At 35.0% G+C, this 18,775-nt stretch overlaps 1 protein-coding gene across 8 annotated transcripts in view; it reads right to left on the reverse strand.

Annotated features, from left to right (window-relative positions):
• NCOA1 (nuclear receptor coactivator 1) overlaps positions 1-18,775 on the reverse strand; it is a 242,279-nt gene that overhangs the window by 155,107 nt on the left and 68,397 nt on the right. Inside the window, exons 3-4 of one of the 8 annotated variants that reach the window (XM_041756552.1) lie at positions 3,021-3,126; positions 1,661-1,713 (exon numbers count right to left, since the gene is read on the reverse strand). The exons of 5 other annotated variants lie outside the window; for them this stretch is intronic. The gene's annotated coding sequence lies outside the window, so the exon portion shown is untranslated. The remainder of the gene's footprint in view (positions 1-1,660; positions 1,714-3,020; positions 3,127-18,775) is intronic. 2 more of the 8 variants (XM_041756551.1, XM_041756553.1) reach the window with 2 other exon arrangements.

Genomic DNA, 18,775 nt, shown 5'->3' on the forward strand with positions numbered 1-18,775 from the left:
TAATGCAATCTACTTTAGAAAATGGAGCAGTAAATAAATTTAATATATTTAAAATATTGTAAAATAATTATACATATCTTAATTCACTAATTCATTAAGATATGTGTAATTAATACATAAACCACACAGGGACATTTCTACTGAAGCAAACAAAAACTAGAGATTTTATGTATATATTTTTAATAAAATGGATATAAAAATTTGTCATTTTCTCCAAAATAATTAAGACTAAGAGATTAATTCTAAAATTTCCATTGCTAGATGATGAACCACTTTTATTCAAAAAAAAAAATTTAAGCCCTAAATGTAAGCCACAGTGATAAAAGTCTACCCACTCAAGCATATGGCAAACAGACTAAAAGGGAATTTTAACTATAATGAAAACTAAACAATTAAAAGTACTTGAAGACTTCCACTTCTGGGAAAAAGGAGTAGATATTTTTTTTTTCCTATTCCTCTCACAAAAATAAGACTAAAAGTCCTGTACATCATATGTAACAAATATAAGAACACCCTGAAGGTAAGAGAAGGCAGACCAGGCAGGGACCTCAGGGTTCAAAGAAAATGATACGGTAGTGAGTTCTATGGGTTTTCTTTTGTGACTTAAATTTATCTCAGTCTAAGAGCTGAAGAAGGTGGCAACCTGGAAATACCAACATATCCAGACCCCTCAAAAAAACCAACCAATCGAACCAAACAAAACCTTATTCTCCTTAGCCAAAAAATCAGAAAGGGGACAGTCTAGATAAAAGTTGTAATACCTAGACAAACATCACAAAAAATTTTAAAAGCTGTGGACCCATCCCCCACCAACAATGGTCAAGTGGGAAGCCTAGACTTCCACCCTTGCCAAGCTATAACAGGGAACCCCACACTATCAATGACAGTAGTGTCACAGAAAGACAGCTGGGAGGCATGGTGTTAGCCAAGACCACATGGAGAACTGGACATTCACCTGGAATAACAAGGCTCCCCCTCTTCCTCCCTATGATAGGCTGGTATTAGGAGAGGCCCAGTGAAGTCAGGCCTTTCATCACGGCCCTAAAGAAACTGGTCCTCCCCTATGGAGGCCATGTGGAAGGTAGTACTGAGGGCTCTCCTGACCCTCCTAGCCAAGGAAAAGTCAGTGGAAGCCAGAACTCCCATCCCTGACCAATAGTAATGAAGAATTTCCTTCCAGGGATCCCTGGGTGGCGCAGCGGTTTGGCGCCTGCCTTTGGCCCAGGGCGCGATCCTGGAGACCCGGGATCGAATCCCACATCAGGCTCCCGGCGCATGGAGCCTGCTTCTCCCTCCGCCTGTGTCTCTGCCTCTCTCTTTCTCTCTGTATGACTATCATAAATAAATAAAAATTAAAAAAAAAAAAAAAAAAAGAATTTCCTTCCAACCTGAGAGTTAATGGACTTCTATCTAACCCTGAACTCCATGCAGTAATGCAGCAAGAAAGCATCCCCCTCTTCATGTTGGAGCAGTGCCAGAGGAAGCCAGTTATAAATCAGAATGTTTAGATAATATCCGGAGTTTCAGAATATAATACTCAAAATGTCCAGGTATCAAATGAACATCATTCATTATGCCAAGAACCAGGAATATCTCAAAATGAGTGAAAAAAGATGACCCACAAATGCCAATACCATGATAAGGGAGATGTTAAGATTACCTGAAAAGGGTTTTGAGCAGCCATCATAACAATGTCTCAAGTTACATACATGTCTAAAACAAACAAGAAAAAAAATAGTCTTAGCAAAGAAAGAAAAGTATAAGTGGAAATTTCCGAACTGAAAAACACAGTAACTGATATGAAAGATTCAAAGAGGAATATGACAGGGGTGCTGGAGTGGTTCAGTGGTTGAGTGATCTTTGGCTCAGGTCGTGATCCCGGGATCCTAGGATCCAGTATGGCATCAGGCTCCCCACAGGGAGCCTGCTTCTCCCTCTATCCATGTCTCTGCCTCTCTCTCTCTCTCTCTCTCTGTCTCTCATGAATAAATAAATAAAATCTTAAAAAAAAAAAAAAGATTAGTATGACAAAATGGAATGGGCAGAGGAAGAAAAACCGAACTGGAAGACAGAACAAAAAAACTACCCAATCTGAACAATAGATACAAAATACTGTAAACAAATTAACAGAACCTTGGGAACCTGTGGAATATAACATAAGATTTATCTTTCATGTCATCAGACTCCCAAATAGAAGAAAGAGGGCAGGGCTGAAAAGGACTCTTAAACAAATGTAAAAGCTGATAACTTTTAAGTCTGGCCAAACACATAAACTTAGGAATTCAAGAAGCTAAGTGAATTCTAAATAGAATAAGCCCAAAGCAATTCACAAACAAGACACATCACAGTTACACTTCTGAAAACTAAAGACAAAAAAAATGTAATGAAAACAGCAAGAGAAAAAAATGATGCCTTGCCTAAAAATGATGTTTTATAGGGAAAAGACAATTCAAATGATAGATGTCTCATCTGAAAAAAAGGGATAATGGAAGCAGCACATTTTTCACTGAAGTGCACACCTGATCATCTGTTTCTATATCCGTTTTTCTCTTGTTCATGACTCTTGGCATGTGTGGAATCTAGGGACTGAATGTCAGATATTGTGTAATAAAAACTTTAGAGGCTGTGAATGTTCCTCTTTCTATATAGAAGATTTTCTTCAGTTTCTGGTTGGCAATGGGAGCTAATCCAATCAGCTAACCTGAAGCCAGTTTTCAAACACATTAAGACCTGGTCTATTTCTCTAGTTGCTATGACATAGTTATTCACAGATCTCATCGGAAAGCTGAGGGCATTTACCAGGACTCCTCTCTCTCTCTAGTTACCATTAGACTGCTGAAAACTCTGCTTAGCTTCTCAGCTTCTCAACAGCTGCTTTCTGCTCAATTTTTCTGCCTATTAGTTTGTGCTTACTAATCTGCAACAATTTCTAGGGGCAACAGGGTTCAGACTTTTGGGCTCACTTTATGCTTATATTCTCTTCACGGTCTTAGTCACTCAAGTTATAGATGTCTTAGTACCTGAACTCCAAGGCTCTTCACCCCTGTAAGACTGCCAAAGCTCTCCGCAATTTCTATTTCTTAGCAACCACTGTATGTTCAGCTTCCCATCTCTTGGTGAGGTTATCTACAAAACAGTGAAAATTCTCCTAGAGATGTATCATGTTCCTTTTCCCATTGATAAAATTCAAAATCCTAAAATAAAAATCTTTAGCAAATTAGGAACAAAAAAATTTTCCTACTTTGTTAAAATTAGGAACGACAAAAAACTCCCCTACTTTGTTAAAACCTATTAGAAACCAATGGTAAGGGATCCCCGGGTGGCGCAGTGGTTTAGCGCCTGCCTTTGGCCCAGGGCGCGATCCTGGAGACCTGGGATCGAATCCCACTCGGGCTCCCGGTGCATGGAGCCTGCTTCTCCCTCTGCCTATGTCTCTGCCCCTCTCTCTCTCTGTGTGACTATCATAAATTTAAAAAAAAGAAAAGAAAGAAACCAATGGTAAACATTATACTTAGGAATAAAATAACAGATGCATTTGCATGCAGGTTAAGAACAAGATAATAATGAGGGAAATCACATGTACTATTCAGCACAGTATCAGAAGACTTAACTAATGCAATAAATAAAAGAAAACAAAACATATTCATTCTGGAAAGGAAAACACTCCCAAAACATTATTTCTGTAAGATGTGAATACTTATTCCTATAAAATTAATAGACAACAGAGTGAATCACTACTGCAATTCATGGGAGTACTCAGCATGAGGTCAAGATATAAAAGACAGATGTCTTTAGAGGTATTACATTCTAGGTTTGGGGAAAAGGTAAGGAAGACAGGTAATAACAACACACAAAATAAATAATCAGCTCTGTTACAAGGTGATAAATGCTATGAAAATGTAATGTAAAATAGGGTAAGGGAAAATCAAAACCCGAGCAGGAAGACTACAATTTAAAAACAATCAAACAAACAAACAAACAAACAAAAAAAACGAATCACTTCATTCTAGAAGAAACAAAAATAAAAATCACCTAGGAATAAAAAATTGTGAAATAAGGTGTTCAAGCAGAAAACTAACTTTCCAAAAGGACAAAACCTTCAAAGCATAAATGGAGAAAGTCAATATACATATTAAAAATATTAATTCTCCCCAAATTGATATATAAATCCAAATAATATGCTAGCAAAATTTTTCATGCCTCTTATGAAGTAGATTCAAAATACAGAGAAAAGACACACATATATGCATAGATATAAATAACAAAGACCATTATGAAAAAAAGCTTTTTTGTCTTACTAGATATCAAAAACTATTTTAACAAGTCATTGAAAGTAGATGGTAATGGCATATAAGCACAAAAAAGGATCAACAAAACACAATACAAATTGTAGAAACAGCACCTGTAAATATGAGCTATTAGTATATACAAATGTGGTATTAGTAGGAAGGCAGACTATGTAATAAATGTTGCCATGACAAATGGCAAACTATACTTAAATAAAAGTAGGATTTATACTCCATATCATCAAAAGGCTTTTAAAAAGAAAGAAATAAAATAGCTAAAAATGAAAATTAAGTCTAAAGTTATTTTTAAAAAGCTGGGGGGAGATCTGGGGGAGTTGTTCAATGGATATAAAGGTTCAGTTTCATGTACATCTGACTAATATTACATTGAACATTAACTAACTGGAATTTAAATAAAACCTTTAAAAAAGTTTCAGTTTGAAAAAAAAAAGAAAAAAAAAGTTTCAGTTTGGCAAAATAAAAAAGTTCTGGAGATCAGCTGTACAACAATGAAAATATACTTAACACCTCTAAACTGTACACTTAAATCAGTTAAGATGTTTTATGTTATGTGTTTTTTACAATTAAAAAAAATGTTAAGTGAATATTTCTATGCCTGTGAGGAAAGAAACATTTCTTAAACTAAAAAGTATACATACATCATAAAAAGATGGAGAAATGTGCTAATTTTTTGTACAATTTTTGTATATTGGAGGACAATATAATCAAAGTCAAAGCCTAGCAATAACCTAAGAAAAAATATTTGGCATTATATAAGAGAAAAAGAGGATGAGTAATCAAAAGATCCAAAGAAATTAAAACCAGTAAGAAAAATGTTCAAATCCAACAGGAAGAGACAAAACATACATTGAATATGCAATTCCCATTAGAGAAAATACAAATGATCCTAAAAATAAAGAAAACAAGGAACCTCACTAGTAATTAGGGAAATATTAAAAGACCAAGAAAACATTTTCCACTAGTCAATTCAAAAAATGTTGAAAGCTTGATGATAACCGTTCACAAGTGTGAAACAAAGCTTCAAATACTGGGGATCCCTGGGTGGCGCAGTGGTTTGGCGCCTGCCTTTGGCCCAGGGCGCGATCCTGGAGACCCGGGATCGAATCCCACATCGGGCTCCCGGTGCGTGGAGCCTGCTTCTCCCTCTGCCTGTGTCTCTGCCTCTCTCTCTCTCTCTCTGTGTGACTATCATAAATAAATAAAAATTAAAAAAAAAAAACAAAGCTTCAAATACTAATGATGGAGGTATAGATTGAAACAATTGTTCTGAAAGATAATCTTGCAATATCTTCCAAATTAAAAATGCACATATCATTACTATGTGCTCCTTATACTAGATGACAACATTGTCTAGAAGATAGTCTTGACAAAAAGAAAAGAAATCAAACCTGAATCTCATTAAGCATCCATGCCCAACTAAAAGTTGATTGGAAATACAGAGGACAAGAAAAAAGTTAAACAATGTCACAAAATGCAATAAGCAAGAGCCACAGTGTGGAAAAATCTTTAAGATAAATAGCCCAGTCTCTCCAATCAATATACTGCAAGAATTTTAAAAACAGAGAAAAAAATGGGGAAATGGGGGCAGGAGAAGAAAAGGGGGTTGAGGAGAAGATAAACAGAGAATGGGAGAGAGGGGAAAAAAAGGAGAAAAACAGATTAAAAGAAACCTTAAGAAAAATAATCACGTACCAAACTAATCATTGTGATCCTTACTTGGATCCCAAATCAAACAAGTAAAATAATAAAAATACAGAACAAAATGTTATTGACATTAAAACAATTGAAAATTTGAACACTGGGGACCCCTGGTTGGCTCAGCAGTTTAGCACCTGCCTTCCGCCCAGGGCATGATCCCGGAGTACCGGGATCAAGTCCCACATTGGGCTCACCTCAGAGAGCCCTCCCTCTACCTATGTCTCTGCCTCTCTCTCTCTGTCTCTCATGAATAAATAAAATAAAATTTTAAAAAAAGAAAGAAAATTTGAACACTGAATATTTAATGATGTCAAAGAAGTATAATGGTGCTATTATTGGTTTAAAAAAAAAAAGAAAACACTTATCTTTTCCAGAAATATGTGAAATACTTCAGATCAAATGACATGGTATCAAGGTTTGTTTCAAAATACGAGAGGGGAGAAAGTGAGTGAGAGTACAGATAAACAAGATAGGTCAAGGATTGATAGTTGTTGAAAGTGAGTAGGAATTCATTATTCTATTTGCCTACTTTGGCATATGTTTGAAATTTTCCAAATAATACATTTTAAAAATGTATATACCATATGACTCAGCAATTCCACTCTCTTTATCTTGAAGGAACTCTCATGTAGGCGCATGAGAAAGCACATACAAGGCTAGTTCTGTCTTCATTGTTAGTAGTTTTAAAAAATTATAAACAATCTGCAGTAAAAACCTTGAGGGTTCAAATAAAATTATGATATAGCCATAACAAAAAAAAATGTAGAAACTGAAAAAAATGACAAAACACAGATCTAAACATATTGTAGGGATCCCTGGGTGGCGCAGCGGTTTGGCGCCTGCCTTTGGCCCGGGGCGTGATCCTGGAGACCCGGGATCGAATCCCACATCAGGCTCCCGGTGCATGGAGCCTGCTTCTCCCTCCGCCTGTGTCTCTGCGCCTCTCTCTCTCTCTCTGTGACTATCATAAATAAAAAAATTTTAAAAAATAAATAAATAAATAAAAAAAATAAACATATTGCAGAGTGCAAAAATCATAATGCCCAACTAGTAAGTATACTATTTATGAAAAATAATCCACACAATACTATATATTTCCTACAACTATGTGTGCATTTAAATCAGTATATTAGGTTTACCAGGTGAAACTGCCAATATTCTACAATTTCATGCCTTCAAAAATGACAATTTCATGAGACCTGACATAAAAGAGTTTTTCTAATTAGCAATACTACCATTGCAGGAAACTCTTTATATTTATATATAATAGATTCCCGAAAACTTGTATGAAAGACAAAATGTGTGAACAAATGATTTGCTGTTAGAAGGTTAAAACACATGTATGTCCCTAACTTCACCAGACTAGTTATCAACAATATAATTAAAACATTTCTAAATTTTCTTCAAATTCTGTCCTCTTACTTCAACACACAATATGGATTAATATACTTTCATCTGATAAGCATCTGACTAAAGCCAAAGATTTGTACTTTTAATCTTGGTCTTACCTAATATTCAATTTATAAGCATACTTACAATTACCACGATTAATTGAATTTCTTTAATTTTCCACTCATTTTTACAAAATAAGAGCAAGCATTAAAATAGCCCAAGGACTGAGATGCCTGGGGGGCTCAGTGGTTGAGTGTCTGCCTCCGACTCAGGGGGTGATCCCGCGGTTCCGAGATGGAGTCCCACACCGGGCTCCCTGCATGGGGCCTGCTTCTCCCTCTATGTCTCTGCCTCTCTCTCTCTCTGTGTCTCTCATGAATGAATAAATAAAATCATTTAAAAAAATATCCCAAGGACTGCATAAATAATTTTCTTAAAGATGGCTACATTTTTGAAACCAAAATATTGTCCAGACACAATTAGGCAATTATCATGTTAGTTGGTTACAAAGTCTTGTTTTTTCATAAGAAAAGCAGGGTATAATGTGCAAAAACTGTATAAAAAAGTCAAAAGCATAGAAACAAAGGACTGTAAAAAAAAAAAAAACAAAGGACTGTTTGTAATTATAATTATTTTTTATCATCACAACAATCCTAACACCATAAACAGACTTCAGGAAGTGGGACTTTACAAATATTTGCAGGAAATATGCAAGAACTGCCTTATTTTCTGTTCTTCCTCTTAGATCTTCAGTCTATCCCCCATCAATTCATTCTCCACATTGAATATTAAAAACATTTCACACATTTCTCTTTAAAAATGATCTGATCAGATCAGGTCATGCTTAAAATCCATTAAGTCCTATGAGAACCAAATGATGTGGTTCCTCTCAACTTCTTCATACCTCTTACCAATTTTGCTACTACTCTGTGTTCTAGTTCTGTAGTCTTTTTTTCTTTTAACTGTAGCTTCACTTTTTAAAAATTACAGTTTATAAACTATCATACAGTAATTTTACTTTTTCATGTGTCCGTGAATTTCAACATACATATAGAATACTGTAACCACCAACATAAGTAAAGGACAGAGAGCCCCATTCCCTGCAAAAAATTTCTCTCATGTTACAGTCACACCCTCCAACTATACCTAAACCCTCACTGGTCTAATCAGAATGACTGTCTTTTTATCATATACAAGACTGTCATAAAAATGAAACCATATAATATATGTAACCTTTTTTTTTAAGATTTTATTTTTATTTATTCATGAGAGACACAGAGAGAGAGAGGCAGAGACACAGGCAGAGGGAGAAGCAAGCTCCATGCAGGGGCCCTAACGCGGGACTCGATCCCGGGTCCCCATGATCAGGCCCTGGGCAGAAGGCGGCACTAAACCGCTGAGCCACCCGGGCCGCCCTATGTGTAACCTTTTGAGACTAGCTTTTTTCACCTAGCACAATGTCTCTGAGATTCATCCACGTTGTTACATGTATCATTAATTTTTTTCTTTTTATTACTGAGTAGTAATCCACTGTATGGATATACCCCATTTTTAATCTACTCACCCAACAGGAAAACACTGAAGCTGTTTCCAGTTTTTGGTGACTATGAATAAGCTGCTATAAACATGTGTATACAGATTTTTTATGTCATATTAAGTTTTTCTTCTCTAAGGTAAATACCCAGAGGGTGACAGTTGGGTCATATGGTAATATATGTTTAACTATATAAAAAAACAAATTAGTTTTAAGAGCATTTAAAAAAAAAAATCAGTCATGTTAACCTCAACAGTGAAAGTCACATTATGTTGTACTCTGTGATACAATGTAAAGAAAAGGGCACCCCCTCACTTCTTGTGGTGTTCTTCCCAAAACACTAAGGCCTAAGTCTAATCATTAGAAAAACATCAGACAAATCCAATAGAGGGACATTCTACAAAATATCTGACCAATACTATTTAAAAATGCCAATGCTATCAAAAAGAAGAAAAATCTACCAAATTTTCACAAACCAGAGTAGATTAAGAAAACATGATAGTTAAATAAAATGTGGGATTCCAGAGTAGATTAAGAAAACATGATAGTTAAATAAAATGTGGGATTCTGATTTGAATTCCAGAACAGAAAAAGGACATTAGAAACAAAAAAATTTGGTAAAATATGAATAAAATCTGGAGTTTAGCTAAAATTAATGTACCAATGTATGTTTCTTCATTTTAAAATATATATCATGGTTTTTTTTATAAGGTGTTAATATAGGAAATTGAGGTACATGGGCATCCGGTATCGTCTTGGTAATTTTTCTATAAATCTCTATAAATTCATTCCAAAATTTCTTTTAAGAAAAATATGTGCCATTTTATACTGCCCCCAGAAATGTATGGTAGTTCCAGTTTCTCTGCATCCTTGATAGCACCTGGTATTCTCATGAAATTATTTCCTACTTTACTCATTCTAACAGGCATGTACTGATATCTCACTGTGGTTTTAATTTGCATTTCCCTAATAGCTAATGATTTTGAACATCTTTTCATGTGTTTATTTACCAACCTTATATCCTCTTTAATGAAACGTCTGTCTTTTACTCATTTTTAAATTGAGTTGTTTGTTTCTTTACTGTTGAGCTTTGACAGTTCTTTATCATATTATTTTTTTTTAGATTTATTTATTTATTTTTTATTTATTTATGTATGTATGTATGACAGACAGAGAGAGAGAGAGAGAGAGAGGCAGAGACACAGGAGGAGGAAGAAGCAGGCTCCATGCCGGGAGCCCGATGTGGGACTCGATCCCGGGACTCCAGGATCGCACCCTGGGCCAAAGGCAAGTGCTAAACTGCTGAGCCACCAGGGATCCCCTCTTTATCATTTTCTTGGGAGAAATCCTTTACTGCATGTGATATGCAAATACTTATTACTCTATGTCTGTAGCTTGTATTGTCTTTTAACAGTGGCTTTTACAGAGAAAGAGCTTTTAATTTCTATTAAACCAATCTATCCATTTTTTTCTTCAATGGATTGTGCTTTTGGTACCACATCTGAGAATTCTTTGCTTAATCTCAAGTCACAAAGATTTTCCTTCATGCCTTCTTCCAAAAGCTTTATAGTTTTTCATTTTACATTTAGATCTATGATGCATTTTGGGTTAATCGTCATATAAGGTATAAAGTATAAATCAAGGTTTATTTTTTTGTATATGAATGCAAAGCCATTTACTAAAAACCAGTTACTCTTTCTCTCCTGAATCGTTTTTGAACCTTTGTCAAAAATCAACTGGTCATATTTGTGTGCGTCTTTATACCTGGATTGTCTGCTCTGTTCCAATGATCTATGTGTCTAGATATTGCCCCTTGCTTATATCACACCATCTTTATTTCCACACTGACATCTCTTAGTACCTTCAATATGCTATACGCTCCTTCCTTACTTAAAGACCTTTAGATATGGTTCTGTCTGCCTGCGCATTCTTCTTCCCCCACCTAGTTACTTCTAACTCATCTTTCAGAATTCAGCTTAAATGTCACATTCTCAGGAAAAACTTTCCATCATCACGGTCAAAGGGGTTTCATGACAAAATGAAAAAAATCAAGATATATCAGTTCAAAGGGGCTTCCAATTATCAACTCAGCAAGAATAAGGACCTACCAAAGCCCTTAAAAAGCTATTCAGATTTTCTAAGGTTTGTCATATCCCTGTGTTTATCTGTCATGACCACCATCCCTTCTCTACCTCTTCCTCCAACCTTTCCCCTATGCTTAAGTGTAAAATCCTAAGAGCAAAAAAAAAAGGGGGGGGCGTATTTGCCATCCTGGTGGCAAGAAAGGGGGAGCTGCCAATAATACATCATTCCACTTTAGCCCTGGATAGGTCCTGGAGAGAGAAGATTCCCTAAGGAACAAAAGAAAGGATGGAACAGGATGAACTTCCTGGGGCCTAGAACAAGAGGAAATTCATCCAGTTTAACAACAAAAAGGTCTATCCCCAACAAAAAAAAAAGCTAAGGCAGTATTGAGAAACAGGATGATCTTTGTATTAAGAAATCACAATTTAAAGAACTGGTGGGTGGGGGAGGAGTTAAGACTTCTTTTAAAGAGCTTCTTCCCTTAAAATGTGATGTAGTTGACAGTAATGATTTCAACACACTATAATCAAAAAGAAGAAGAAAAAGAAGATGCAGCAGCAGCTCCAAATTAACTAATATTTTCTCCCTTTTTGTATTTAAAGTTTAGTTCGTTAATATACAGTGCAACATTGGTTTCAAGTGTAGAATTCAATGATTCATTACTTACATACAACATCCAGTGGTCATCACAAGTGCCCTCTTTAAAACCCATTATTGGAGAGGATGTGGAGAAAAGGGAACCCTCTTGCACTGTTGGCAAGAATGTGAAACTGGTACAGCCACTCTGGAAAACTGTGTGGAGATTCCTCAAAGAGTTAAAAATAGAGCTACTCTAAGACCCAGCAATTGCACTACTGGGGATTTACCCCAAAGATACAGATGCAGTGAAACGCCGGGACACCTGCACCCCAATCTTTATGGCAGTCATGTCCACAATAGCCAAACTGGGGAGGAGCCTCGATGTCCATCGACAGATGAATGGATAAAGAAGATGTGGTATATATATATATACAATGGAATATTACTCAGCCATCAGAAAGAACGAATACCCATCATTTGCTTCGACGTGGATGGAAATGGAGGGTATTATGCTGAGTGAAGTAAGTCAATAGGAGAAGGACAATCATTATATGGTTTCACTCATATGGGGAATATAATGAATAGTGAAAGGGATTATAGGGCAAAGGAGGGAAAATTATTAGGAAAAATTAGAGAGGGTGACAAAACATGAGAGACTCCTAACTCTGGGAAACGAACAAGGGGTAGTGGAAGGGGAGGTGGGAGGGGATGAGGTGACTGGCACCGAGGAGGACACTTGATGGGATGAACACTAGGTGTTGTACTATATTTGGCAAATTGAACTTCAATGAAAAAAACATATTAAAAAAATAAAAAATAAAACACCAAAAAAATAAAATAAAAAAAATAAAACCCATCCCATCTAGCCCATCCCCCTCCTACGTCCCTCCATCAACCCTCAGTTTGTTCTCTATCAAAGTTAACTAATATTCTCTAAGCATTTATTATATGCCAGGGACTGGGTTGGATACTTTACATACATATTCTCATGCAGTCTTTCCCAAAAGTCTACAAAGTAGACATCCTTATTTCTTCTTTATAGAAAAAGAAATTGAGCTTATATAGCTAAGACTGGTTCTATTTCCTCTTTATTCTTATTCTACTGTTTTTATAATAATTATACTCATTCTGAAAAAAAAATAAAGCAATATATGAAAAACTTCAACTTAAATGAGAAAAAACAACTAAGACACCAGAACTGAGGTGACAAAGATGTTTGAATTATCTAACAAGGATTTTTAAAGGAGCTTTCAGTAAAATGAACCAATAAGCAATTACTGAAATAAATGGAAAAACAGAAAGTTTTGGCAAAGAAATAAAAGACAAAAAGGAGAACAAAATGGAAATTTTAGAACTGAAAAATACAACAGCCAATATTAAACTCACTGGATGGACTAACAAAAGAATCAGTGGACTTAAAGATCAATCAACAGAAATTATCCAATCTGAACAACAGAAAGTTAATAGGTTAAAAAAATAAATAAATGAAGCATCAGGGGCCTGTGGAACAGCTACAGAAGATCTCACATTCATGTCATTGAAATCCTAGGAGAGGAGCAATAGTGTGCACTGCAAAATTATTTGAAAATATATGACCAACAATTTTTCAAATGTGGTAAAAATCATGAACTAACAAATCCAAGAAGTGAGCAAACTGCAAACCGTGTTAAACCTAAAGCCATCCAAACAGACACATTTCTGAAAACTAAACACAAAGAAAAAAATCTTGGAAGCAGCCAGAGAAAAACAGCATTTGCATAAGACTTAGAATGACATCAGAAAACACAGAGGCCAGAAAGATTCCTTTACCTTAAGAAAAAAAAGATTATCAAGGGCCAATACTGTGCTTCTCCCTCACATTTGAATTTTAGATAGCATTTACTGAATTTCTGCTACAAAAATTGAGAAACCTATACTCAACTCCCACAGCTCAATTTATTTTATTGTGTTCAAGTTTCAACATTTACACTCTACATTTTAATTGTATAATCAATTACATATTATAATTACATATGCAATTTCCACAGGTTTTCAGTCTTAGTTCCAATCTTAAGAGAGTTCAGTGTTCGTCATATTTAAAGAACACAACCAAAAAGCTGATTTCTAATTCTGGTTTTATTTGGTTCCTCTTCCTAAAAATGAAAACTCTTTCCTACCACTCTCCTATTTAACTTTTGTCATAGCACTTAATCACCTGAAATAATTATATGCTTTGTTTTCTTTATTATCTGTCTCGTTTTCTTTATTATCTGTCTCCTTCTTCCATTAAAATATAAGTTCCACGAAAGCACAGGCTTTTACTCTGCTCAATGCTATATGATTCACATGCTTGTTTCTTGGGTTGAACATTTAGTTTGACAATGGAGAGCTGAAAATCTCTTCTTCAAAAATGCAGTTTTTAAATAATAGGTACAAATTTGGAAAAAAAATGTGATTTCACAGGCAATTTTTAAATCAACATTATTGAAATAAAATCTATATGCAATAAAACATGTCTAATTTAGATGGACAGGGGAATGAATTTTAACAAAAGAACTACCACAATCAAGATTTAGAACACTTCCATTCTTCCAAAATGTAGCTTTATAACTTTGCAGTTCAGACAATTTTTACTTTAATAAAGGTAACCCAGATGAATTCAATGAGAAATGGTTTGACACATTAACAGAGCTTTTTTCTACAACCACCAATTAAAAGATCAAAATACTTATTTATATTTAGTGAGAAGAAAGAAAGAAAACTCTTATACATCCCTTCATGCTGCACATCCTATCTAAGAACATACCTCTTCCTTTGCTCCAGGGTGTGTGGGTCTACCCATCATTCAAGTACCAGCTCATGCCATCTTCTCTGCAAAGCTCTAACTCCCCTCTCCTCCTGTCCCTTCTCCAAATTAATCTCTCTGTTCCCATGGCACATCATTACTACCCTTATCTCAATATGTGTTAGTTTATAAAAAACTATTAGTCCACTGAAGAACGAACCATATATTATGCATATGTAAAAAGCCCAATATCTGACATGTAGAGCAGACCATGCATACTCAATAAATAATCTTAAGATTCAGGTAAAACATCACCTATGGGCAGACCCGTGGCACAGCGGATTAGCGCCGCCTGCAGCCCGGAGTGTGGTCCTGGAGACCCGGGATCAAGTCCCACATCGGGCTTCCTGAAAGGAGCCTGCTCCTCCCTCTGCCTGTGTGTCTCTGCCTCTCTCTGAATAAATAAATCTTAAAAAAAAAAAAAAAAAAAAATCACCTACTCAGCAAAGCCCTTTTCCAACTCAACCTCTAACCCTGAAAATATAAAATGATTTAGTTAGGCACTTGGATATATTCTTCTAGCCCACTCCTCAACCAATTCAACTGAAGTGTCAATTCAATTAAAAACTCACCATATGCTCATCTAAAAGCTTTTATTTAAATTTTTAATTCTGAGTGTTAAACATTAATGCTCAAAAATACTGGTCAAGTGCTAGTTAAAATGCTTGCTACTTTTTAAAAAGAATCTGCACATTTATCTAAGATAATGTAATTTATGACGTTTTGCTATTTTGTAAACAATGCAGATTTTAGTCTTGGACAATTGGCAACACATTGGTTTTTCTTTAAAGATCTCTTTTTAATTTATTCCAAACAAGTTGCATGATTCTAATTCAGCACAATGAACTGCTTCATAAATGTCAACTTTCACTACCCCAGTATCACTAATATAAAAACTGCAGGGGTGGTGGGGTGGTCTACTTTTTCCATAAAGTCCCAGATAGCAAACTAGGCCTTCAATTCATAATTTTTAAAAGTCTGATCCTTCACTAGAAGATTATAATTTTAAAGAAATTCTAGCAATATTTTTGACAGAACAATGATAGCTGACATAGTTTTCTTCCACAGTATAAAAGGAAAGATTTACAAAAATGAAAGTAAAGCTGAAAGAATTACATATCTGTGTGGCATGGTTCAATGGAGGCTTCCTAAGATAGTTTTATTTTACCCTCAACATTTCTAGAATCATTTTAAACTTTAAGAATTCAGTAAAATCTTTCCTGTATATTTAAATTTTTATTTATTCTTCTAATGACACTGTCCTTTTACATAACCAAGTTTAACTCTTAAAATTAATAAAAATAACATTAGCACAAAGGAACAATTATTCCTAGCCATAGTTCAAGATGAAAAACAAAACAGCTTTACAATTACTGTAACTGGACTTCTCACATGAAGTTCCACTCCCTTTCCAACAGAGTTCAAACTGATCTCCCTGCCTAAACTTGTTCGGGACACTAATGCCAGATTAAACTTCTTGAATTAAATAACTCTTCCAATGTCAACTTCTGTTGAAAAATCATCAGTGACTTCCCATACTCAGATTAAAGTCTCACCTACTGAGCTTGATTTCCTTACAAAGTCCACTTATAACACGGCCTCCACCTATGCCTCATCTCCTACCTTATCCTGCAGTCAATTGCTACTGGCAGGCCTTTCCTCACACTGACCCTTTTCCTGGAGTGCCTTTCCCAACTCCTGGCTCTCAAGAAAAATTCGTATCTCACTGAACTTTCACAATCCAGTGCAAACTTCTAAAAATTCCTTATCAGCCAACTTGTTCCCAATATCCCTTCCTCACAAGGTACTTACCAACAGGTTCCATATGTGTATATTTCATTTTAACATTATTCCACTGATTTGTTCATTTCAATAATAATTGTTCAGGACTCATTATAAGCGAAGCTATTCTAGGCGATAGTGTTACAGTAGAGAACAAAAATAATACAGTCCCTGCTGTCATGGTACTTATGCTTATACATAGGGGATATGAAATATTTGGATATTAACTGATAATACATCAAATTTCCCACTGTTAACCGATTAGATTGTCCTCAGTTTTTACCATAATAAGTAATATTTTCTGAATATAGCTCTAATTACAGGTCTTTTATTCCATGAATTATTTACTCAGGGTTAATTCCCAAGAGGAGAATTACCTTATCAACCAATGATCACAGATAGGTTATGGTTTTTACAATATATACTACCATACTTTCCTCTATATGAACTGTACCAACTTCAAAAGCAATGCATAAGCACTGGATTGCCTCTGGATTACTTTCTTATACTTACTCAGTAAGTATGAAAGGTTATTCACTACTGTCTGAATTCCCAGTTCTCCTTATGTTTGTTTACTCAATGTCCCATTAGGATCTAATGGGCATTACTTTACTAACAAACTCACTCAATCTTAGCATTGTAAATATTTTTCAAATATTCACAGTAATGTCGGATAATCTTTAAGGGCATATTTGTAAATATTTTCCATTTTGTTATTTTTATTTTTAATTTTGTATTACTTTTCTTCATATAGATGTGCTTAACTTTTTATGGTCAATTTTTTAGCCTTTTTATTCTTTGAACAGTTTTACTAGCTTTTCAGTTTTAAAAAGTTAACCATATATTTGCATACAGATAGGTTCAATACTAATTTTTACAGCTGCTATTTGATCATCTCAAAACTTATTAAATAATTATATCACATGACAGACTTTAAGCTTCCTCACTGTATATTAAATTCCTAAATCATATTTCTTCCATTCTAAAGATATTTATTTTTCTTAAAAAATATTTTAAAGTTTCTGAAATAGAAATATCAGAATTAATGTCCAAAAACCTACCATTAGCCAAGCAAAAGAGTAAGTTGTACCCATGTGTAAATCTATACCTTTTCTGAGAAGATCGCTGTTTATCCAACTATGACCATAGCTGAATTAACTGCATAGTTTAACTCATATGCAGTTGAACTTCAAGTTAAATCTGAAAGCCTGACTGTTGCCTGAAAATATTTTCAGAAAGAGGCACCTCGATGGCTCAGTGGTTGAACGTCTGTCCTTTGGCTCAGGGCGTGATCCCAGGGCTCCTGCAGGGAGCCTGCTTCTCCCTCTGCTTATGTCTCTGACTCTTTATCTCTCTCATGAATAAATAAAATCTTTAAAAAAAAAAAAAAAAGAAAGAAAGAAAGAAAAGATTTTAAGATGAAAATATTCATATGAATTATGATGAAGCTCTGTAATAAACAGCTATTGTGGTATAAAAGTTGTCCACTGCAAGACAAGCAAGGGCAATTAAAGCCAGTAGAAATTGCCCAATCTCTCAAAATAGACCACAGAGTTATCAGAGTTGGAAGAGAGACACTGGTGTGACCAATTTACATTTTACAAGGTACTAACACCCAACTGCTAGCTATCAATCTGTCAAAAGTTTCCAGGTGTCTCAAAAAAAAGGGAATTATTTAATTCACAGTTTATCTGTAGAAAATTTGAAACGATGAGTTCAGCCAAAAAAAGAAAAGCAGTTAAATTCAAACATTTCTCATATGACTCAAAACTATACCATCATAATGTGTAAAGAAAAAAAAGCAAGCACAGGTGAGGAAAATCAGCATGTCACACTTTGTTGGGTTTTTTTAAAGATTTTATTTATTTATTCATGATTGACACACAGAGAGGCAGAGACATAGGCAAAGGGAGAAGCAGGCTCCTCACAGGGAGCCCAATGTGGGACTCGATCCCGGGACCACAGGATCATGACCTGAGCTGAAGGCAGACGCCCAACGGCTGACTGAGCTACCCAGGTGTCCCAGCATGTCAGACTTTGAAAAAGGATTAGATTTTATGATTCCAAAGAAGATGGTATAAAAATTGTATGTATGAATATATGACTGTGTCAGCTAATGTCTAAGAACTTTAAAATAAATTTAATGTTTCTTTTTTCTTGAAAATATATTAAATCAATAGTATATGTCACAGTTAATAGAATGGAAAATATGCACTGTGTATATATATGCATACATAGATTTGTCTACATCTATTCGGTTATTTATTTGTTCATTCATTTCTGAGTAAAGAATGGTAAGAACAGAGAAGCAGGAACAAAACTAAAGATATAATGCATAAAAGATCAAACCCTGTCAAGCTCCTAAAGGTTACTGTGATGTGGGAAAATACATGATGAATGAAGTAAATACAATCCAAATGAAAAAATGACAACCAGCTATATAACTAGCTATTAGCAAAAAAAAAAAAAATCTAATCTGATAAAATTAAAGGTGAGCAATAGCAAATAGCTGAGAAAAAATAAATAGAAATGGGTCTTAATTCAGCTTAAAGAAAGAGTATTAAGAACTTATTA

Source organism: Vulpes lagopus, chromosome 5 (assembly GCF_018345385.1).
Source record: "Vulpes lagopus strain Blue_001 chromosome 5, ASM1834538v1, whole genome shotgun sequence".
NCBI classification, from domain to species: Eukaryota; Metazoa; Chordata; class Mammalia; order Carnivora; family Canidae; genus Vulpes; species Vulpes lagopus.